Source organism: Lynx rufus, unplaced genomic scaffold (genome assembly GCF_022079265.1).
Source record: "Lynx rufus isolate CCGP_SWC_20201006 ecotype Redwood Valley unplaced genomic scaffold, mLynRuf1.p SCAF_3, whole genome shotgun sequence".
NCBI lineage: Eukaryota > Metazoa > Chordata > Mammalia > Carnivora > Felidae > Lynx > Lynx rufus.
In genome coordinates, this window is record NW_025814845.1 from 145,330,527 (window position 1) to 145,356,245 (window position 25,719).

A 25,719-nucleotide genomic window follows, 5' to 3' on the forward strand; every position below is an offset into this window, starting at 1 on the left:
GAGGGAAGGAGGGAGGGATGAAAGTCCTTATTCAGAAAAACTTAGTTCAAAAACAATGAAGAAACAAAACTATCAAGTAAAACTCCCACACAAAGTACTCCTAAGAAGAAAACATTATAATAGAATTCCTATATAAAATGAAATCATTCCAAGTGTGCCTGGGTGGTTCAGTCAGTTAAGTGTCTGACTCTGGAGTTTGGCTCAGGTCATGGTATCATGGCTAATGACCTCAAGCCCCACTTCTGGCTCTGTGCTGAGAGTGCAGAACCTGCTTGGGATCCTCTTTCTATCCACCTTTCTCTCTGCCCCTCCCCTGCAAGTTCATTCTCTCTCTCTCTCTCTCCCCCTCTCTTTCAAAAATAAATAAAATAAAACTTAAAAAAATAAAATGAAATAATTCCAGAAAAATATGTGCATAAAATAGATGGAAATAATAATCTAGTGCCTCAAAGTGAGATTTAAAGTATTAAGAAAATATTACAAAAAATAAAATGAAAAGAAACAACAAAAATGTTTTATTAAATTTCAGGAAACAATTAGAAATACAGGGAAAAAAATCATTTCAGAAATGATAATTATGAAGATTAACAGAAGGTGAAAAGTAGGTGAATTTTATTTTGTTTCCTAAAGTTTATATATTTATTTTGAAAGAGGGGGCTGGGAGAAGGGGCAGAGAGAGAGGGGGAGGGAGAGAATCCCAAGCAGGCTCCACATCAGTGCAGAGCCTGATGCAGGGCTCCATCTCATGAACTATAACATCATGACCTGAGCAGAGTCAGATGCTTAACCAACTGAGCCACCCAGGACCCCCAGTAGGTGAATTTTAAATAGAAGCTTCAAGAGTGACAGAAGATGACAAACAAAAAAAGTTTTAATAGATATATAACCAGATTATTTTTTAAATAATGAAGCAAATGAAAAGAAGGAACACTATAAACTACAATTCAGGGATAGCTTACACATAAATAGATACATACATACATGCATACATATTACATATACCACATTTTGAAAGGGTGCACTATGTTAAAGGGGGAAATCTTCCTGAAGTACTCAATACTGAAATTAATTCTGGCAAAATTGTTTAGTATTGAAGAGTATAAGAATAAATCCTAAATCCTTTCATTATACAGATAGGAAAACCAAGTCACTAATAAAGGACATAAAATCAGTTTGCCATTAATCCCTTTGTAAACAAAGCTTTTGGTCAGAAGAATATGACATAACGCATTTAAGATAATCAAGGAAAGATTTAAAAATCAAGGATTTAAAACAGTCAAACAGATTTTGAAGTCTAAAGTCTAAAGGTCAATATTCATTGGGCAAGAACCCAGGAAATATTGTGTCTATGAATTTAGTTTTATAATACAAATGTTTTCATACTGGACATCAGACATTCAGAGCAACTGAAAATACATTAACATAAAGACTGGTGGTAGGGGCGCCTGGGTTGCTCAGTTGGTTAAGAGACTGACCCTTGATTTCAGCTCAGGTCATGATCTCACGGTTTGTGGAACTGAGCCCCACATCTGGCTCTGTGCTGAGAGCATGAAGCCTGCTTGGGATGCTCTCTTTCCTCTCTTTCTGCCCTCCCTCTCAAAATAAATGAGTAAACCTAAAAAAAAAAAAAGACTGGTGGTGAACATCAAATATATACATTTACATATAGAACTAAGATTACCTGAGTTATACTAGGAAGGGTATATTTAGCTATCTCCTCTGACAATGTAGAACTAAGAAAATGAAGTGAGAATGAGAAGAACGTAGGTCAGTAATCAAATTATTGGGGTTTATGAAAGTATTGCTATCTGAAAATCATTTGCCTGCAATATGATATAAAACCTAAGAGTAATTATGTGGTATTCCAATTACCTTTATAATGTTCTTTCAAAACCAGATACTCTGGAATTAAAACAATATATATACAGATTGAAGATTGAAGAAATTAAGGAAATACCCTATAGTAATGAACTTTAAATGAACATAAAATTTTGTTTTCATGAGATTCCACTACAAAGGCCTAGAATTCTAAACAATCCAGTAGACATCAATCCATAGAAGCCTTATACCGATATTGAAATTCAACTTCCCACTAAAGGAAATCAGGGTTTCTTGGGGGAAAATGACTGATTTTAAGAATAAAGCAAGGGATATACAAGACAATCTGAATCATTTGGGAATAGGATGGAAACTAGTGGTGCCTGGGTGGCTCAGTCAGTTAAGTGTCCGACTTCGGCTCAGGTCATGATCTCACAGTTTGTGAGTTCAAGCCCTGCATTGGGCTCTCTGCTGACAGCTTGGAGCCTGGAGCCTGCTTTGGATTCTGTCTCCTTCTCTCTGTTCCCCTCCCCCACTTGTGCTGTGTCTCTCTCTCTCCCTCAAAAATAAATAAATGTAAACAATTAAAAAAAAAAGAATGGACACTATCATGTAACATTTGCTAAAGGCCCACAGGATTTGAGAAGCAACGGTAAGAGTTCCCATTGGCCAAATAGTAGAAAATGTGAGCATCAAAAACAAGTCAAATATGTATTAATTCATTAGTTAACATTGATACCCACTCAACCCTCAAAATAATACCAAATTGTTCATCTCTGTATTATGCTACATAAACAAACATTTTTTAAGACTAATAAATAAAATTATTTAGCATTTATCTTGTCTCTTCGATTCGGATTTTACCTCTGAATAATCAAATAGTGGATGAGATACAATTTCTCTTTATAGAAGTATTCCAGAAAATAAATAAAGGTAAAATAATGGAATTGTAATATCACCATTTGCAACTCCTAATAAGTTAATTTAACCATATGCTTCAAGCATCAATGACCACTGTGTGCTTCCTAAGGAACGCATCACCACCTTGCCAATTGTGGCAAACCATCATTTCTGAATCAGACTCAGTCTCTAGATTAAAATAACAATTTATACGTAACTCAGGACAGATAAACATGTTAAACTATATAAGTTAAATGCAATTGGCAAAATTATATGTATAAGACACATTACAAGACGTCATCAGGGCGCTTCAACAAACACATTGCAAGCAAAACATTAAAAATAAGAGTGGAATAAATTACACAGGTTAAAAGAAACTAATATGACATTAGGAAAAAGTAAATTATGATGAGCTTAGCAGTATTCATTTAAGTGATAAACCTCTATGGAAAAATAAGGAAGTTTTACAATAAAATTCAGATGTGATCACTCTTAGGGAGAGAGAGTTATGATTTAGAGTTTTCAAGGAAAGGGCTTCTGTGGTGGCAAGATTACATCTCTTAATTTAGCTTGTAGTTACAATGTCTTATGGCAGTTCATTAATGATATATGTATGTATATATGTATGTGTATATATATATATATATATATATATATTTAATTGTTAACATCTATTTATTATTGAGAAACAGAGAGAGACAGAGCATGAGCATGGGAGGGGCAGAGAGAGGAGGAGGCACAGAATTCAAAGCAGGCTCCAGGCTCTGAGCTGTCAGCACAGAGCCTGACGCCGGGCTCAAACCCACCAACTGTGAGATCATGCCCTGAGCTGAAGTCGGACGCTTAACCAACTGAGCCACCCAGGTGCCCCTATATATATATTTTTTAATGTTTATTTATTTTTGAGAGAGGGAGAGACAGAGTGAGCAGGGGAGGGGCAGAGAGACAGGGAGACACAAAATCCAAAGAAGGCTCCAGGCTCTGAGCTGTCAGCACAGAGCCTGACACGGGGCTTGAACCCATGAGCCCTGAGATCATGACCTGAGACAAAGTTGGACGCTCACCCGACTGAGCCACCCAGGTGCCCCCACTAATAATATATTTGATCCATGCAGCTTTCTGGATCTGTACCATACTGATTTAAACTATAATTTAATAGAAAGAGAAATTTTCTTTCATCCTTCTACCTTTATGTCACCTCCATGGAAAGTGGAGATGACTTACTTGAGCTCTCACATAGGACAACAGCATGGTACCAAGACTAGAACAATGGCAAGATAACCACATTCCTTACTGCCTACCTTATGGTTCTTTTAGAATGGAAAGAATTAAACTTGTATCTTATCTGAGCCACTGTTACTCCATAGCTTTCTAGTAGTCATTGAAGGCAAACTGAATTCCAACTAATTCAATTTCTTTGACAAAACTAAATAATTGAAGTTTCTTGTAGTTTATAAAATTAGTGGGAAGAGTGTGAGACCTCTTTAAAGTCTTCCTATCTACCTATAATGCACAAATGGGTTAGTGAGCAATAAATCACATGGTTTAATATAATAGATCTCGCACCAATGTTTGGTAGAAAGGGTATTAGAAATACATAACTTAAAGAAAGGATACAGTTTGATCAATAGAATAGGGAATATAGGAAGATAACCTCACATAACAAAAGGAAAATCCATTATTCAAAATGAATGTCTTTGAAGGTAGAACCATGGAGAAGGGTCTTTTGCTCCAGAGAAAAGAAAAGATATGCAGCAATGATAACAATATAGGCATGTACCAACATTTGGAACATATATATGATCAGAGATTACAAAAATAAAGACACAAAACAGTTTAGTAGAGCTAGGAAGACTTCAAAATATATTCTGGCAATGCAGTCATAATTGGTCCCAATGAGAAGAATAAATCAATACGGATACTCCAGAAAGTTCTGCAATGGGCTTTTGTTTGTTTATTAAATGCTTACAGGAGATAAAAAGGATCTCACCACCATGAACAAACAATGAAGAGTTAAACAGGCATGTAGGGCCAGGCTGCTAAAATAAGTACATAATTGAGGATTACAAAATTCTATATCACAGAAATATTTTTTAAGTATTCTCAACTAGAAGTATATAGTAAAAAGGAACAGGTTAAAACAGTCAAATGATATTATATATTATATAATAGTACAATGAAAATTAGATATTTATTTTGGTTCTTCTCTGTGAAAGATAATGATTTTTAAACCAGGAATCATTCATATGTCATTGCAATTATAAAGACACTGAATCCAGGGGTGCCTGGGTGGCTCCGTTGGTTAAGTGTCTGACTTTGGCTCAGGTCATGATCTCACGGTTTGTGAATTTGAGCCCCACATTGGGCTCTCTGCTGTCAGCATGGAGCCTGGTTAGGATCCTCTGTCCCCCTCTCTCTCTGCCCTCCCCCTGCTCATTCTCTCTCTCTCTGTCCCTCTCTCTCTCTCAAAAATAAATAAATATTTTTAAAAAGCCAAAGAGCAGGGAGATAATAAAGTATATCAAATATATACAAATCTCTTCTGGAGCCAATGAAATTCCATTTTATGGCAACCAAAGTACTTATATGTGTGAATTTCAAATCACTGTTGTTAAATGTGGATAAACATGAATATTGGTAAAGATTTCAGAGCATGGATATTGGCAGTGTTCAATCTCTTATTCTCAAGCACACAGATACACAAACATAATGCACATTGGTAATCATACCACATATAAGAGTGTCTTTACTTTTTTGTGCATTTATAAGAGTTTTATAAGAGTGTCTTTACTTTTTTGTGCATTTCTCTATGCCATTTAATGGCATTACTTTTGCATTTAATGGCATTAATGTCTTTACTTTTTTGTGCATTTATAAGAGTTTTATAAGAGTGTCTTTACTTTTTTGTGCATTTATCTATGCCATTTAAAATTCTTCAAAAATATTGTATTGAAGTCTGCATTTTCCTATTTGAATATTCATAACTTGTTTAGCAAAGTAGATCTGTGGTGTCCCAAACAGACCACTCTCTCATGACTAAGCACTTAGTTCCCCATATCTGCCCATGTTAATGACTGAATGCTCTTAGCTGTGCTCCTGTCTGGATGGTACCTTCAACTCAAGAGACTTGCTTCATCAAAATTCAATTTTCCTGGGGGCAGTTTTCATCTAATGACTGTTTAATATGGAGTATAAGTACCAGCCCCTTGATATGGCACAATTCAAAGGGATTATGCCAGCTCCAGAACTGAGTACAGAACAAACTCATACCTCTGTTATGACTGCACCACAGTTCAAAAAATAAAACCCTCTCAGTTCTGCTTTCTCACCACTCTATCCATACAGATATCAAACCTGAAGGCAGTATCACTATTTCTTGTACACAATTCCACTTTTCAAAATCTGTTTCTCAGTGTCAACCAAAAAAATGATCATTGCCCATAAAGTATCCATTGAGAGGTGGCAACCAAATATGCATGTACCCTATGAATTTCTCAAAGTTGTGTGCCTCTAGTGTTTCCCAGACATTCTAGGTGTGGATATATGACAAGATACTGAGTAAACTGAAGGTTTCTGAGAAATCTTTGCTTTCTTGATGGAAAAAGCTTTTCTTTCTTGCTTTCTTTTCTTTCCTATAACAATGATTCAACTCCTGGGGGAGACAGCCATTAGCAAACATGTTGTAACTAACATAATAATGATAGTCAAGGTACTAAGGATGGGATAGCAGGAATACACAAGTATCTTTGGTACCTTATGAGATTGTTGAAGTGCTTCCCTTTGGACGTCTAGTTAAGTTAGAACAATTAAGTTTCCACTTGCTTATGGCAATGCAGAAGGGATGTTTATTGTATACAACTGTATACAGTTAAAATTGAAACCCTTTAGTCTTTTAGATTTGTTTCAAGCTTTGTTATGACTAGAATCAAAAGTGTTGAATTAATTGTGGACCTACATCTGTTTCTGCAGACTTTGTTATTTACTCATGATATATGATTAACTATAAAATGACTAAGTACAAAGCTGTAAACATTCTAATGTTTCTAAATGGGTACAGTGGTCCCTTCTTATCTGCAGTTTCAGTTACCCACAGTCACCTACAGTCCAGAAGCAAATGATCCTCCTTCTGATGGATGGTCAAAAGATCAGTAGTAGCCTAAGATTATGTCACAGTGCTATGTCATTCACCTCACTTCATCTCATCATGAAGACATTTTGTCATCTCACATCATCACAAGAAGGGTGGCCACAGTGTAATAAGGAATGTTAAGAGAGAGATCGGATCCTGGGAAGATGGAGGCATAGGAGGATGGTGGGTTCTCCGCGGGTCCTACTGATCACTTAGATTCTACCTACACCTGCCTAAATAACCCAGAAAACCGCCAGAAGACTAGGAGAATGGAGTCTCAGGAACCAAGCACAGACGAGAGGCCCACAGAAGAGGGTAGGAAGGGCAGAGAGGCGGTGCATGCTCCATGGACTGGCGGGAGGGAGCCGGGCGGAGGGGCAGCCCGCCAGCCAAGCAGAGCCTCCAGTCTGGCTTGCAAAAGCGGAGGGGCCAGAAGGAGTGTGTTCAGACAGCAAGCGGGACTTGACATCTGGAAGGTTATAAGCAAACAGCTCTGCTCAGAGAACAGGAGGGCTGGAGGACGACGGGAGGGAGAGTTGTTGAGCCCTGGACGACAGAGCTCAGCTTGGCGGGGAACAAAGGCGCTCTCCAGCGCCATCTCCCTCGCCCATCCCCCAGCCCAAATCCCAAAGGGAACTGGTTCCTGCCAGGGAACTTGCTTGCACCACGCAAACACCCAACACTATGCTTCTGTGGATCCGTCCCTCCGGCGGGTCTGACTCCCTCCTGGTGTCACAGGGCCCCTCCTGAAGCGGATCTCCGAAGGAAAAGCGAGCTGAGCCTGTCCCTCCCGCCCCTGTGCACCTTGCCAATCCACCCCAGATCCCCAGCACCACAAGCCTGGCAGTGTGCAAGTAGCCCACACGGCCACACCACCCCACAGTGAATCCCGCCCTTAGGAGAGGGGAAGAGAAGGCACACACCAGTCTGACTGTGGCCCCAGCGGTGGGCTGGGGGCAGACATCAGGTCTGACTGTGGCCCCGCCCACCAACGCAAGTTATTCAAGACAGCACAGGGGAAGTGCGCGGCAGTCCCGCACCACTCCAGGGACTATCCAAAATGACAAAATGGAAGAATTCCCTTCAGAAAAACGTCCAGGAAATAACAGCTAACGAACTGATCAAAAATGATTTAAACAATATAACAGAAAGTGAAGTTAGAATAATAGTCATAAAATTAATCGCTGGGCTTGAAAACAGTATGAAGGACAGCAGAGAATCTCTTGTTACAGAGATCAAGGGACTAAGGAACAGCCAGGAGGAGCTAAAAAATGCTATCAACAAGTTGCAAAATAAAATGGAGACAACTACGGCTGGGATTGAAGAAGCAGAGGAGAGAATAGGTGAACTAGAAGATAAAATTATGGAAAAAGAAGAAGCTGAGAAAAAGAGAGATAAAAAAATCCAGGAGTATGAGGGGAAAATTAGAGAACTAAGTGATGCACTAAAGAGAAATAATCTACACATAATTGGTATTCCAGAGGAGGAAGAGAGAGGGAAAGGTGCTGAAGGTGTACTTGAAGAAATCATAGCTGAGAACCTCCCTCATCTGGGGAAGGAAACAGGCATTGAAATCCAAGGGGCACAGAGAACTCCCTTCAGACGTAACTTAAATCGATCTTCTGCACGACATATCATAGTGAAACTGGCAAAATACAAGGATAAAGAGAAAATTCTGAAAGCAGCTAGAGATAAATGCACTCTAACATATAAAGAAAGACCTCGGGGCGCCTGGGTGGCGCAGTCGGTTAAGCGTCCGACTTCAGCCAGGTCACGATCTCGCGGTCTGTGAGTTCGAGCCCCGCGTCAGGCTCTGGGCTGATGGCTCAGAGCCTGGAGCCTGTTTCCGATGCTGTGTCTCCCTCTCTCTCTGCCCCTCCCCCGTTCATGCTCTGTCTCTCTCTGTCCCAAAAATAAATAAAGGTTGAAAAAAAAAATTTAAAAAAAAAAAAAAAAAAAAAAAAAGAAAGACCTATAAGACTCCTGACCGATCTCTCTACTGAAACTTGGCAGGCCAGAAAGGAATGGCAGGAGATCTTCAATGTGATGAACAGAAAAAATATGCAGCCAAGAATCCTCTATCCAGCAAGTCTGTCATTTAGAATAGAAGGAGAGATAAAGGTCTTCCCAAACAAACAAAAACTGGAGGAATTCGTGACCACTAAACCAGCCCTACAAGAGATCCTAAGGGGGAACCTGTGAGACAAAGTACCAGAGACATCGCTACAAGCATGAAACCTACAGACATCACAATGACTCTAAACCCATATCTTTCTATAATAACACTGAATGTAAATGGACTAAATGCGCCAACCGAGAGAGAGAGATCCCTCACATATATGTAACTTTTATTATAGAATGTTGCTATCCTGTTCTATTTTATTATTAACTATTATTAATATCTCACTATACCTAATTTATAAATTTAACTTTATCATAGGTATGTATATATAGGAAAAACATACTATAAATAGGGTCGGTAATCTGTGTAGTTTCAGATATCCACTGGGGGTCTTGGACTATATCCCTCATGAATACGGTGGGGAGGGACTGTATCATCAAAATGTCCACTGTAGCATAAAGTCCATTAGAGTTCCCATCTACAAAACTATCACTAGCAGTGAGAATTACCATTAATATTGCCAATTTGGTGGAATAAAAATGGTATCTCAATTTCAGATCTGAAGCCAACTTATTATTAAAACTGAGAACAGAGTTTTTTGTGTTTTGAATTTCTTGAGAATAAATAAGTGAATGAACGAATGCCACATACATGTACCAGGAGCTGTTTTCATCTCTGGGGTTATAAAAAGTATAATACAAAACACATAAAATGTACAGACCTTTTACCATGGAGTTATGTTTTAGTGGGTTAAGAGAAACATAAATAAATAACACATGTCACATCAGATAGACATAACAACCCTAACAATGAATAAAGTAGTGAAGGGAGATATAAAATGATGAGGAAACTCCTTAGGTTACAGCATCATGAGAGGTATACCTGAAGAAGAGATGTTTGGTCAGGAACCTAACTGCAATAACAAAGTGAAGATATGGGAATCAAGTATTCCTGGAAAAGTAAATATTGTGTGTAAGTAATGAGATGAAAATGAACTCCCTGGTATGAAAAACAATAGAGGCAGCAGCAACAAGGGAGAGAAAGGAAGGACAAGAATTTAGTGAGATAGGCAAGGAGAAGGTTGTGTAATACCATATATACATATGGTCACCTCAGAAGGTGACCTTATTTGGAGATGGGGTCATTACAAAGGTAATCAAGTTGAAGTTGATTCATTAAGGTGGGCCCTAATTATTTCAACATGACTGTTGTCCTTATAAAAAAGGAATTTGGACACATCCAAGGAAGATGATGTGAAGGGATACAGGGAGAAAATGGCCATCAAAAAATAAGCCAAGGAAAGAGGCCTGGAACCTATTCTTCCCTCAGAGCTTTCAGAAGGAACCAACCCTGCTAACACCTTAATTTCAGTCTTCTAGCTTCCAGAAATGTGAGGCGATGCATTTCTGTTGTTTAAGCTATGGAGTTTGTGGTAATTTCTTACCAAAGTGCTAGAAAACTAATACACTTTACAAAAACTTGTATATCAAATATGCAATAAAAAAACTATTGGGTGATTTTGAGAAGAAGAGTAATATAATCCAATTTACAAGTTAATTTTTTTAATGTTTATTTTATTTTTGAGAGAGAGACAGACTGAGCGGGGGAGGAGCAGAGAGGGAGACACAGAATCTGAAGCAGGCTTCAGGCTCTGAGCTGTCAGCACTGAGCTTGATGTGGGGCTTGAACCCATTAACCATGAGATCATGACGTGAGCTGAAGTTGGACGCTTAACAGATTGAACCACCCAAGCGCCCCCAATTTAGAAGTTAAATACAAGGTTCATTTCTCTTTGCTATGTAGAGGATATTTTTAAAAAGCATAAATTAGGAATAAAAGGAAAGGAATCATTAGAGAGGAGTTGTGATAATCTAGGTGGAAAATGATTTCCTGGAAGAGTGTTAGAATTGAGATTCTGAGAAGTGGACAGATTTGAAATTTATTTATTTTATTATTTTTTAATGGTTTTTTTGGGGGTAGAGAGAGAGAGAGAGAGAGAAGGCATGAGCAGGGGAGGGGCAGAGAGAGAAGGAGACAGAGGAGCCAAAGCAGGCTCCAGACTCTGAGCTGTCAGAACAGAGCCAGATGCAGGGCTCGAATCCATGAACCAAGAGATCATGACCTGAGCTGAAGTTAGACACTTAACCTCACTAAGCCACCCAAGTGCCCCTGAAATTTATTTTTAAACCTTGTTGATTAATAGAATATGGGCTATGAAATAAAAGGATTCATAAAAATAAAAGCTATACTTTGTTCAAAAATTTTACTGTGTTAGTAAATTTTTAAATTTTTTTTTTCAACGTTTATTTATTTTGGGGACAGAGAGAGACAGAGCATGAACGGGGGAGGGGCAGAGAGAGAGGGAGACACAGAATCGGAAACAGGCTCCAGGCTCTGAGCCCTCAGCCCAGAGCCTGACGCGGGGCTCGAACTCCCGGACTGCGAGATCGTGACCTGGCTGAAGTCGGACGCTTAACCGACTGTGCCACCCAGGCGCCCCAGTAAATTTTTTAAATTTACAGATGGATGGGACACAAAGTGATTTTTGACATACTGTATTTTTTTTCTGATACTGTCTTTTTGTTTTCCAATATTTTTTGATTCTTTTTACATTTTTTTTTTTTAATTTACATCCAAATTAGCTAGCATAGAGTGCAAAAATGATTTCAGGAGTAGATTCCTTACTGTCCCTTACCCATTTAGCTGATCCCCCCCTCCAACAACCCTTCTAGTAACCCTCTGTTTTTTCTCCAAATTCAAGAGTCTCTTTTGTTTTGTCCCCCTCCGTGTTTTTATATTCTTTTTGTTTCGCTTCCCATTCATCTGTTTAGTATCTTAAATTCCTCCTATGACTGAAGTCATATGATATTTGTCTTTCTTGGACTAATTTTGCTTAGCATAATAACCTCCAGTTCCATCCACGTAGTTGCAAATGGCAAGATTTCATTCTTTTTGATTGCCAATAATACTCCATTGTATGTATATACCACATCTTCTTTATCCATTCATCCATCGATGGACGTTTGGGCTCTTTCCATACTTTGGCTATTGTTGATAGTGCTGCTATAAACATGGGGGTGCATGTGTCCCTTCAAAACAGCACACCGGTATCCCATGGATAAATACCTAGTACTGCAATTGCTGGGTCATTGGGTAGTTCTAGTCTTCATTTTTGAGGAACCTCCATACTGTTTTCCCGAGTGGCTGCACCAGCTTGCATTCCCACCAACAATGCAAAAGAGATCCTCTTTCTCCACATTCTCACCAACATCTGTTGTCTGAGTTGTTAGTGTTAGCCATTCTGAGAGTTGTAAGGTGGTATCTCCTTGTGGTTTTGATTTGTATTTCCCTGATGATGAGTGATGTTGAGCATTTTTTCATGTGTCGGTTGGCCATCTGGATGTCTTCTTTGGAGAAGTGTCTATTCCTGTCTTTTGCCCATTTCTTCACTGGATTAGTTGTTTTTTGGGTGCTGAGTTTGATAAGTTCTTTATAGATTTTGTATACTAACCCTTTATCTGATATGTCATTTGCAAATATCTTCCCCATTCTGATGGTTGCCTTTTAGTTTTGCTGATTGTTTCCTTTGCTGTGCAGAAGCTTTTTATTTTGATGAGGTCCCAGTAGTTCATTTTTGCTTTTGTTTCCCTTGCCTCTGGAGACGTGTTGAGTAAGAAGTTGCTGTGGCCAAGATCAAAGAGTTTTTGCCTGCTTTCTCCTGGAGGATTTTGATGGCTTCCTGTCTTACATTTAGGTCCTTCATCCATTTTGAGTTTATTTTGTGTATGGTGTAAGAAAGTGGTCCAGTTTCATTCTTCATGTAGCTTTCCAGGTTTCCCAGCACCACTTGCTGAAAAGACTGTCTTTATTGCACTGGATATTCTTTCCGGGTTTGTCAAAGATTAGTTGGCCATATATTTGTGGGTCCATTTCTGGGTTATCTATTCTGTTCCATTGATCTGAGTGTCTGTTCTTGTGCCAGTACCATACTGTCTAGATGATTGCAGCTTTGTACTATAGCTTGAAGTCTGGGATTGTGATGCCTCCTGCTTTGTTTTTCTTTTTCAGGATTGCTTTGGCTATTTGGGGTCTTATCTGGTTCCATACAAATTGTAGGATTATTTGTTCTAGCTCTGTGAAGAATGCTGGTGTTATTTGGATAGGGATTGCATTGAATATGTAGATTGCTTTGGGTAGTATCTACATTTTAACGATATTTGTTCTTCCTATCCAGGAGCATGGAATCTTTTTCCATTTTTTAGTGTCTTCTTCAATTTCTTTCATAATCTTTCTATAGTTTTCAGTGTATAGATATTTTACCTCATTGGTTAGATTTATTCCTAGGTATTTTATAGTTTTTTATTCAATTGTAAATGGGATAAATTCCTTGATTTCTCCTTCTGTTGCTTCATTGTTGGTGAATAGGAATGCAACCGATTTCTATGCATTGATTTTATATCCTACAACTTTGCTGAATTCATGAATCAGCTCTAGCAGTTTTTTTGGTGGGATCTTTTGGGTATTCCATATAGAGTATCATGCCATCTGCGAAGAGTGAGTGTTTGACCCTCTCCTGGATGATTTGGATGCCTTTTATTTCTTTGTGTTGTCTGATTGCAGAGGCTAAGACTTCCAATACTATGTTGAATAACAGCAGCGAGAGTGGACATTCCTGTCTTGTTCCCGACCTTAGGGGAAAAGCTCTGAGTTTTTTTCCCATTGAGGATGATATTAGCATTGGGTCATTCATATATGGCTTTTATGATGTCGAGGTATGATCCTTCTATCCCTACTTTCTTGAGGGTTTTTATCATGAAAGGATGCTGTATTTTGTCAAATGCTTTCTCTGCATCTATTGAGAGGATCATATGGTTCTTGTCCTTTCTTTTATTGATTTGATGAATCATGTTAATTGTTTTGCGGATATTGAACCAGCCCTGCATCCCAGGTATAAATCCCACTTGGTCGTGGTGAATAATTTTTTTAATGTATTGTTGGATCTGATTGGCTAATATCTTGTTGAGGATTTTTGCATCCATGTTCATCAGGGAAATTGGGCTATAGTTCTCCTTTTTAGTGGGGTCTCTGTCTGGTTTTGGAATCAAGGTAATGCTGTCCTCATAGAAAGTTGAGGAACGTTTGGAAATTTTCCTTCCATTTCTATTTTTTGGAACAGCTTCAAAGGAATAGGTGTTAACTCTTCCTTAAATGTTTGGTAGAATTCCCCCTGGAAAGCCATCTGGCCCTGGACTCTGGCTTTTTGGAAGATTTTTGATTACTATTTCAATTTCTTTACTGTTTATGGGTCTGTTCAAATTTTCTATTTCTTCCCATTTCAGTTTTGGTAGTGTATATGTTTCTAGGAATTTGTCCATTTCTTCCAGATTGCCCATTTTATTGGCATATAATTGCTCATAATATTCTCTTATTGTTTTTGTTTCTGCTGTGTTGGGTGTGATCTCTCCTCTTTCATTCTTGATTTATTTGGGTCCTTTGTTTTTTCTTTTTGATCAAACTGGATAGTGGTTTATCAATTTTGTTAATTCTTTCAAAGAACTAGCTTCTGGTTTCATTGATCTGTTCTACTGTTTGGTTTAGATAGAATTGATTCTTGCTCTAATCTTTATTATTTCCTGTCTTCTGCTGGTTTTGGGTTTTATTTGCTATTCTTTTTCCAGCTCTTTAAGGCATAAGGTTAGGTTTGTATCTGAGATCTTTCTTCCTTCTTTAGGAAGGCCCGGATTGCTATATGCTTTCCTCTTATGACTGCCTTTGCTGCGTCCCAGAGGTTTTGGGTTGTGGTATTATCATCTTCATGGACTTGCATATACTTTGTAATTTCCTCTTTAACTTCTTGGTTGGCCCATTCATTCTTCAGTAGGAGGTTCTTTAGTCTCCAAATATTTTTTAACTTTCCAAATTTTTTCTTGTGGTTGATTTAGAGTTTCATAGCATTGTGGTCTGAAAACATGCATGGTATGATCTCTATATTTTTGTATTTGCTGAGGGCTGATATGTGCCGCAGTATGTGGTCTATTCTGGAGAACGTTCCATGTGCACTGGAGAAGAATTGACATACTGTATTTTTTAATGTGTACTAGATGGCCAATTATTAATGTCTAGTGGGCAATCAGATAAAAAAATTCCAGAACTCACTGAGAAGGTGGAATATGTAGATCTAAATTTCAGAATTATCATTATACACAGATTCCTAAAAGCCATTAGATTTATATGGAGTTGCCTAGAAAGAGTAATTATAGATAGAAAAAACTTGGAAAATAAGGTCTGCGAACTATGTCTTAGAGCACTACAAAGATTGGTAAGAGGACAGAATAAGAAAATTGAGAAGTAAAATCATGCTTTAGCTTTTTTAGCATATTAGGATGCAAAGTCAATTCCAATGAGTGGTGTCTCAGCATTGTACAAAGGGTAGCACTGAAAATTAAGAGCCAAAGAAACAGAATTTTTTTATCAAGCAGGTAATGATTCATGGAGGGAGCTAGAGAGTATAATGCTAAGTGAAATAAGTCAGAGAAAGACAAATACCACATGACTTCACTAGTATGTGACATTTAAGCAACAAAACAAACAAGCAAAGGGAAAAAGAGAGAGAGAAACAAAAAAACAGACTCTTAATTATAGAGGACTGATGGTTACCTGAAGGGAGGGCAGCTGGGAATAGGTGAAAGAGGTGAAGGGGATTAAGGAGAGCACGTGTTGTGATGAGCACCAGATGATTAAAATAAAAACCTAAAAAAGGGGGCGAGGGATGATTCACAGTGTCAGATTTCTCAAACAACATCAGCATGAACAAGCCTTAAAATAGGTATTTGATTCAACAATTAGGAAGTCATGTCTTACATAAAATAGAATAAAATCGGCCAAATGATTGGGGACAGAAAACAACCAGAATCCGGTCGACAGTAGATTATGTAAGTTATGAGAGGGTTAATGTAATTTATGATCACAAAACTCCCTCAGTAAGGGAAAAGAACAATGTGTATGAATTAGAAACAAATTGTATGTGTATGTGTGACAATGGGAGCATCTTTGGAGACTGAAGATTTCAGCAGAGCAGCACATTTACATGTGTACAAACTTGGGGGAAATATGATCTCATCTTTCTCCATATGGGACATTTATTTATTCGTTGATTCATTTATTAATTGATTCAGTAAGTATTTTAGAGGGCTTATTATTGTCAAATATTTTGGGGGTTGGGAATATAATAAAGGGGAATTACAAGCTTCAATTTCAATTCAAATTGGGTTGAGGGGTACTTTTGCTTCTAGGTAAGATAGAAAAATAGGTACCATGTTTACCTTCTGGCATATAAAAAAGAATTGCACAAAATTGATATAATAGTTTACCAGACTTAGAAAAAATACAGTGCAGGACCCTGAATCATGAAATAGGGAAACAAATGAAGGGAAGCATATAATAGCCCCCTTCTTACCTTCTTGAGCTAGTATCTCTTGAGCTAGTATCACAGGTAGGTGAAATCCAGGTGGAGCCTGAAGTTCTCCCAGAGGTAAGGTGATAAAACTGGATTCTGCAGATACTAGAACTCACTAGGCAAGGTGTCAGGACAAAGCTGAAGAGAGGGAGCTCTCGTTTTGCCCATGGTCTTTTGCCAAAGCTCCAGGTGAATAAGGAATCAGTGTATCTCTGTGAGGAAACCATCCAAGGCTGGGGAGAGCATCACTTGGGAAAACAAGCAGAGGCAAAAAGCCTTTGGGCTAAGACACAACTGGGAATAGTTTGTGTTCCCATCAAATAGAGTGGAAACACCTAATTCAAATGGCCTAGATTAAACAGAAGGTCATTGCCTAAGTAGTGGTGCAAAAGTTAGCCCTATCTTAAGACTGTTCTGGCCCACACAGTAAATACTTAAGCAAGAATTAGTACAGAGGACAATAAAAGAGTGATTTAAATGTACTCCACATGTTCATGAACCTGGAGGAAAGACTGAACATGGTGTCAAAAATAAAAAGTGGACACTAGTTAAAACAGAAGTGATTTTAGTAGTATAGTAATATATAGTAATATACTATTGCACTAGGTAAGAGGTCCAATGTGGACTGAACTCAGCTTGGATTTGTACAAAAGTGACTAGGCATTTTAAAGAGAGGATGGGAACTGTGGGGGCTTAAGCAGAGTCGGGAAATTTATAAAAATGGAAAGGAAGTGTTGGTCCAAGTAAAATCCATTTGAGTTTGCTAAGTGGTACTTATCAAAGTTAGGCTCCTCCTACCCTCTCACAGAGAATGGGAGACAGGGCCCTACCTTCAGGTGTTGGCTGCAACAAACAGTAAATTTCTCTGGAAGCCTTGAGTTTTCTCAGGCAGGCACTTTAAGGTGAGGAAGGAACATCCTATGAATGTGGCCTTGAGCTGTTAGAAACTATGTTAGAATTTGTTGAAGTCTTTTAGTGGGTGTGCTTGGGGGTGGGGGGGAGGGGATTAACAAAATCATTTGTGCTGAGAGTCTGCAGTTTCTATAGGTCAAGGTGGAGGCCCAGTTGAGAAGAGGGCTGAGAGAAGCCCCCCCTAGATTTGGTCAAAGAAAGAGTCATTGTCAGGGGTGAGTATGAGATTAATAGCAAATAATACATAAGCAGAAGTAAAGATGTAAGAATTTGAGGCATGGAAATAGAAACTGCACAAAACAAAACACAATGAGAAAAAAAATAAAGTAAAAATAGAACATAAGTGAGCTGTGAAACAGCCTCAAATGGCCTAAAATATGAGAAATTTGAGTCCCAAAGCAAATATAAAGAATGGGTAGATTTAAAATTTTTTGAAAAATAATGGCAATTGTATCACATTTGATGAAAGCTACAAACTCACGGATCCAAGAAGTTCAATGAAACCCAAAACAAACGTGAAGAAAACTATAACATGCATACTATACGGTGCCTGGGTGGCTCAGTCAGTTAAGTGACTGTGGCTCAGGTCATGATCTCACAGTTCATGAGTTTGGCCCCCATGTCAGGCTCTGTGCTGACAGCTTGGAGCCTGGAACCTGCTTCTGATTCTGTGTCTCCCTCTCTCTACCCTGCTCATGTTCTGTCTGTCTGTCTTTCTCTCAAAATAAATAAATAAATAAATAAACACTAAATTTTTTTAAATAAAATGCATACTATAATCAAATTGCTCAAAATTAATAAGTCACAGACACAGTCACAGAAAAATGCATATTGAGTATAAAGGAGCAAAGAAAATGCGAATAGCTGGCTTCTTATAAACCACACATGGCAGAAGACGGGGGGGTAACATTTCTAAAGTAATGAAAGAAAATCCATCAGCCTAAAATTGTTTATCTGTTGAAAATATATTTCAAATATTAAGGCAAAAGTAAAATTCTTTCATCCATGTAAAATTTGAAAGAATTGATTACAACCAGTCCTGCAGTGCGAGAAATCTAGTTGTTCAGACAAAAGGAGATGATACCAAAAGGAAATATAGATCTGCTCAATGGAATGAAGATTCCTGAAAACAGTAAAAATGAAATGTTATTAATGTTTTAAAAATAATGGACTTTGTAAAAAAGAAATGTGCTCTGGGATATATAACATATGTAAGAGTAATTACAGGCAAAGGCATGGCAATAATATCAAAAAGGTCACAAAAGAGGAAACAAATATACCATTGTAAGGTTCTTGCACTATATGTGAGGTAGCATAATATTACTTGGAGGTAGAGTGTAATAAATCAAACAGTACTATGCTATATTATGGGATCTGATAAATCCTGAAACAACACTCTCTGCTCCTTCCCCTCCCTCTCAAAATAAATAAATTAAACTTAAAAAAAAAATGAGTTCAAACTATGAAACTCACAAAGGAGGAAAACTGGAATTACAGAATATATGTAGTAGATGGAAAACAAATATCAGTTGCATAAAAAATATATATTCAGTTTTTAAAAAGGAGGTAGAAAAAGAATGAGTGAGAAAAAGAACATATAAGAAAAATAGGAATCAAAGAGAAAACTGGTAGATTTAAACTTGAACATATTAATAACCAAACTAAATATAAATGTAATTATCCCAATTAAAAAGAAGGGATAGTTGGGTGCCTGGGTGGCTCAATCAGTTAAACGTCCCACTCTTGGTATTGGTTCAGGTCATGATCTCATGGTTTGTGGGATTAAGCCCCAAGTCGGGCTCCATGCTGATAATGTGGAGACTGCTTGGGGTTTTCTCTCTCTCTCTCTGTCTCTCTCTATGCTCCTTCTGCTCCCCTCTCAAAATAAATAAATAAACTTTTAAAAAAAAGAAGGGATTGTTAGTTTGGGGGGGGGGAGTTTGTTCTATGTTTCTTGTGAGAAAATCACATAAATTTTTTTTTCAAAATAGGTTAAAAGTAAAAGATCGGATAAAGAAACATCATGTTAACACTAATTAAAAGAAAGTTGGAGAGAATAGACTTGAGGAGAGTGCCATTCAGCTAACTGGATTTTTTTTTTTTAATGAAAAAAAAATACACATTATGTGTATTAAGCCAAAATGGGCTGGGGTGTGTGTTTTGCTGTGTACAAAACAATTCCCAAATTCCTGTAGCCTGAAAAATAATGGCTTACTTTTTCTTCGAACTTCACATGTGATGTGGATTCGGTGAGGACTGATAAGGCAGCCATCATCCCAGGCACTGTTGGTAGTTACTGCAGAGAGAGAACTGTCATGTCTCACACCAGGAATTAAATACTTAGCCCTGAAATGAATGACTCAGCCCTTCCACATGCAACTTTGTCCCAAACTGTCAATAGTTACAGTAGGTTAAGAAAAGAACAAGAAAACATTTAGTTATATGTGAAATGGTTTATTAGTATTCCATGGTCAACATGGTGTACAGAATGCAGGTCGTAGTATCTGTAAGGAAGAGATTGGAGCATTAGTTGTGACAATGTGGGTGATTTTCAATGTTTTCACTTTCCACAAAGTTGCATGTATTATTCTTTCTCAAAATAAATCTTAATTACTTTAAAATGAGGAGATTAAAGAACAGTGACTTGACATCAAGCCAGCACATAAATATTTATATAATCATACTTAGTTTTATGTAGACTATCTCTGGAAAGAAAAGTGTTACCCGTAGTCTTTGGAAAGGAAACGGCTGGTATAAGATTGGCGGGGAGGAAATACTCCCTTGACATTGAGTACTTTTTTTAATGATTTGATTTTTTTTCTTAAGTATATATTACTGCTAAGGGTTGAACTGTGTCCTCCCAAAATTCATGTATTAAATTCCTAACCCCCAGTACCTGAGAAAGTGACCTTATTTGGAAATAGGGTAATTGCAGATATTTATGTATCTATGTCAACATTTCCTCTTTTTTATAAGGATACAATTAGCATTAGAATAGGGGCCATCCTGGGGCACTTGGCTGGTTCAGTTAGTTGGGCATCTGGCTTAGGCTCAGGTCATGATCTTGTGGTTGTTGTTTGAGCCCCGCATTGGACTCTGTGCTGACAGCTCAGAACCTGGATTCTGTGTGTCTCTCTCTCTGCCCCTCCCCCTCTTACACTCTGTCTCTCTCTGTCTCTCTCTCAAAAATAAATAAACAAATAAACATTAGAATAGGGGTCATCCTACTCCAGTATGGCCTCATTTTGTGGTATTTTGTTGTGGTAGTCCTAGCAAATCAATACAATTACCCACGAAAAAATGAGCATTAAAAATAAAGAAACCAGGTGGATAATTAATGTATAATATGTTACAGTATTTCAGAGGGAACAGAACCAAGAGAATTTGAGTTATTCTGGGAAAAGAGGGGAGGTGCTAAACTTTTTCTGAGGTGGCAAAGGAGACTTTAAAGGAATGATAAAGACAACAATATACTTTGACTTAATTGAAATAATTTATAGTTGAAACAAAGATACATATTTGTTGAGAAACTATCATATTGTTGTTGGATGTGTGTTCATTGTGTTTGGCTATGTAACTTGATTTTTAATTAAGCCTTCACAGGGACCATCTCAGTTCTCAAAAGTGGTTTGACTCTTAACATTCGTAATCTTCCAAAAAGTGTTCACTTTTTACATCACTCATCAGATTCAGTGCGTGGCTGACAGTAAAGAATACTGGGCCAGGAGTTAGAAACACCTGGATTGTATCCTGACTTTTATTACTTGGTTGAATTATTTAAGTGTTGGAAATTGGTAACTCTGGAAACTGTTCAAAGGGATGCAAATATTTCTGCTTGATACAAAGGGATTAAGAGTTTCTTATTACTGTCATTTTTTTATTGCTTTGAGTTATTAGGGGTTGTTTTCTTTTTTTTTTTTTTAAATCATATCTGTATTATCTGTATCTATGCTTGAAAGCTGGAATGTAGGGATGGAGCACGTTGTATTTCTTAGCTCTAATGAAATGTGCTCCTCAAATCAACATGAATTGACTTTTTGTTGTTATATGCTGTAAAATTGTTAGTGCCTTTTTTGGTATTGATACATTAATATACTTTGAAACAAAGCAAGATATTTCACTTCATAGAGAAGTTGACTAGAAGCTCTTTGGAACCATGATAATCTTACTGTAAACTGAACAAATATTCCAAAGTTCGCTTCATCTGTTGTTTGCTCTCCTTGACTATTTTAAAATTATTTTCATGTCATAAAATTTGCTGTGTGTGTCTGTTTTTGCCAAGTTATGTTTCCGAAATATTTTTTGCAAAGAAGGAATGAAAGCAAAATATCCATTAATCTGAGGACTATTTCTCTAAATGCCTATTTATTATTTTACTAATAAATTATTTAGGTTATATATGGAAAATTACAACTTCATTTAATAAAGTGCCATAAAACACAAGGAATTGAAGCTCACTTAGCAAGAAAACCTCAATACAAGTATGGCCAACACTTCCCCCAACTGCAGGTTTTAGGAAGAATCTGAAGAAAGAGAGCACATGTTAAATTAAGAAGGTGCTTCTTTTCAATGAATAATGACTAAGGTAGTAAGCTTAGAGGGAAAGCAACAAATGGGAAGATTCAAAGTTCAGTTCTAATGTATAGATCCATTAAACCCAGTTATTTAAGACCTATGTGTCAGACAAAATTTTAATTCTAAAGATTGATTTTCTTATTTCCTTCAATGTGAATATGTGAAGTCAAGAAAAATGCTTACCTCTCTCAGGAAATGGGACTTATTTCTGGTTTCTCTTAATATCACTGGAGAATGACCTTTCCCAGATAATTAGTTTTTCCTGTTAACTGAAGTCTAACATTTTACTGCATCTAGATGTTATTAAATATAATGAGTTCTGAAGTTTCTTAATAAAATATAACTGAAAAAAATAAAATATAACTGAAATCAACTAAAATTGCAGTCCTCAAGGTCATAAGTTTGAAAATCAGGTTAGTATTTTGCTCACTTTAAAAGTTATTATTTATGCTATGATATAGAGGTGAATGTTATCTAGTTAGAGGAGGTGATCTGAAATGCATTTTTTAGTCCTTGGACTAAAAAATTATTTGTGAGATATTAAGACTTTGCTCATTATACATTACATTAATGTAATAATAATTACAAATTACTAATAATTACTAATTACACATTAGTGTAATAATACTTGTCTAAAAAGATAGGAATATACTATTGAATTAGAGACAAAAATTGCACATTGTTAATTTCTGCTAGGCACTAATTTTAGTGAGACTATCGATGTCATTCTAGAATACTGTAGTGACTTCTACGCTGTTGAGGCAGTATAGTATAGAGAACTCCATGATGGCAGGGATCTTTTTTGTTCACTTATGTATTAAAATGCATAGAATAGTGCCTAGCACATGATTAAAGTTGATCAAATATTTTTTTGGACCAATGTTCTCTGGAGCTTAGCTTTTACGTTCAAAATTTGCCCTGCTGTTTTGCAGTATCAGTATCTATGGGTCAGGTATTTAACCTCTCTATGTATCCATTTCCTCATCACTAAAGTGATGATCATAGTAGTTTCTATCTCATAGAGTTGAGAGGAATTATTGCTTTACACATTCATACATTAGAATAACATGTTGCAGATAGGAAGCGTTAAAATTATTAAATACCGTATTCATTATTATTGAATAGCTTAGGTTGTTCTCCCAAATGCCCCAGCAGAAAGCAGAATTCATCACCCTTCTACTGCTAATGTACTTTGGGGAATGTTTATCACGGGTAGATGTTAGACGGTTGTTAGCATCATGGTCCTATGGAGATATTTATCTTCTTTACACTCACTTTGGCCCTTTCTATATTCTACTTTCATGGTCCTTCTTGCTAACTGGCCTAGCTCTGAACAGTTTTTCTACTCTTCTGCACTGCATTCCTCTCGATCTCCTATGCTTTGCTGTCTTCCTTTGCTTCTCATTTGTCTCTCTTCCTGATATTTTGTCACTATTATATGTCAGTCCTGTGCACTCTGAATGCAGCATATTGCCAAAAAGTCAGTCTCTAGATAATTGAGGTCTTCCTAAACTTAAGACCTTTGGGGATTCTTAGATGATGGCTCCTGGCTTTAGTTAGATGAGCTGGTAAATCTTTATATTGCTATCTTACTGTGGGCTAACACCAGGCTACTAGCATATCATATAATTAAATGGTTTCTCTATATTTTAACAACCAGACATCATAATGAATCTTGAAGATGGTGCATACAGACATACCAATTTATTTCTTAATGCATTTTTTATGGCTGCCATTGCAGGAAGCTGGAACTGGTCCTGACTGAGTGCATTTGATGTCATTAAAACAAAATAGAATTAATAAGCAGTACATAAAAGTCCAAAGCCAAACACAACAAATGTGGATGATATAAACATCATAATATGTTTGACACATTCTTTTTCCTTACTAATAATAACTCATCAGGCAGTAAACAATATATTATCTATTCTGCAGAATTATAGGGCTAAAAGTTTGGCTAATAAAAGTTAGCTAATGCTTTAGAGGAATCACCCCACACTGAAAATCAGTCTCTCAGTCTGTCTCTCTCTCTCACCCTTTCCCCCAGCTACCTAGGATTCACCTAAAAGTAAAACTAACATAAAAGCAGTTGTGTGGTGAAGTTTAAAGTGAGGTTTGCACACTCCAAAAAGTGCACCATAAAGTTCATTTGTGGGTGCACAAAGAAAAAAGTAGTAAATGTCTTGTGTCATTTAAACTTACATTTTGAGGTACTCAACATTAAGTGTTATATTAATATACTAATGTATGAACATAGTTTATAAATGAAAACATCTTATGTGGCAGTGTATATTGTTTCCTGATGGAGTACTATCAAAAAGATTTGGAGACCAATAAGCTGGGAATAGCTGAGAATTACAAAATGTTGTAGATACCTGTTAGTTGTTTACTCCAAAGTCTTTTCTGAGTTTCTATTATCATGTATATGGTCTTCTTTCTGGGAATGGACTTTTGCAAAAGTAAAAAATAAAGAATCCAGCGGCCACAGGGAAGGAAAAACTGCAATGGGCTTATCCAAACAATGAAGTAGCAATCTGTAGATGAAACATAGTCTACCCAGAAATATTACCACATTGGAAAATCAAGTCTTTAAAGCTTAATGTTATTATTTCAGCATGTTCTTATTACATTCACTATAAAACATGAGGATTAAAAGAGCGTAATATCGCCTTTTGAGAATTTTTATATAAAGCCTATTTCACATTTTTCACCAAAAATCATTGGATAGTGGAATTCATTCATTCATTTAATATACTAGATGCTGGTAATAAGGATGATCAGGCTTCACTATCTTCAGTGCATTTACAGGCTAAATAATGAGGCAATAGAGTATGATGAGTAGAATACCACTTCTAAAAAATATAAACATCAATTAAAAAGTATTTATGAATAGTATTATTTACTTTTATAAAATGCCAATCTATAAGAGTTATAAGCTTGGAAACTAAGAAGTCAAATTCACCATGATTATAATTTTAGCAAATCAGAGAATTGGTCAGTAACCAAAGAGGTGAGTTGTTAATGGCTTTACCAACATAATAAAAATATGTAATAAAAGCACAAATTAATTGTCTGCTTTTTGAGAACATTTTCAAATTTTGAAATAAACGTTATTTGAAATTAATTACATAGGAAGTATGATACAGCATTTTATCTGGTATTTTTGTACATTATTTGGACATTTATACGCTTTTAGTCATATTAAATTCTGTTCTATAATTCAAGAAAATCACAATGTTCTTTAAAAAGACCAAGATTTACAATGAAAGTTTAAAAAATCTAGGAAGGCTATTATTTAAAAAAAAAAAAAAAGACAAAAAATGTTGTCAAGGATCTGGAGAAAATGGAACCCTTGTACACTGTGGGTAGGAATGCAAAATGGTACAGTTACTATAGACAATAGTATAGAGGTTTCTTTAAAAAATTAGAAATACAAGTACCATATGATCCAGCAATCCCACTTGCAGGCATTTATCCAAAAGAATTTAAATCAGAGTCTCAAAGAAATATTAGCATGCCTATATTCATTACAACACTCGTCACAATAGCCAAGATATGGAAATACCCAAATATCCTTTGATAGATGAAGGGATAAACAAAACATGGTATATACATACAATGAAATTTTACTCATCCTTTAAAAAGAAGGAGATTCTGCAATATGCCACAACATGAATGTACCTGAGTACATTATGCTAAATAAAATAAACCAGTTCCAGAAGTATAAATATTGCCTGATTCTACTTATATAAGATACTTAAAGTAGTCAAACTCATAGATTCAGTGAATAGAAAGGAGGTTATAAGA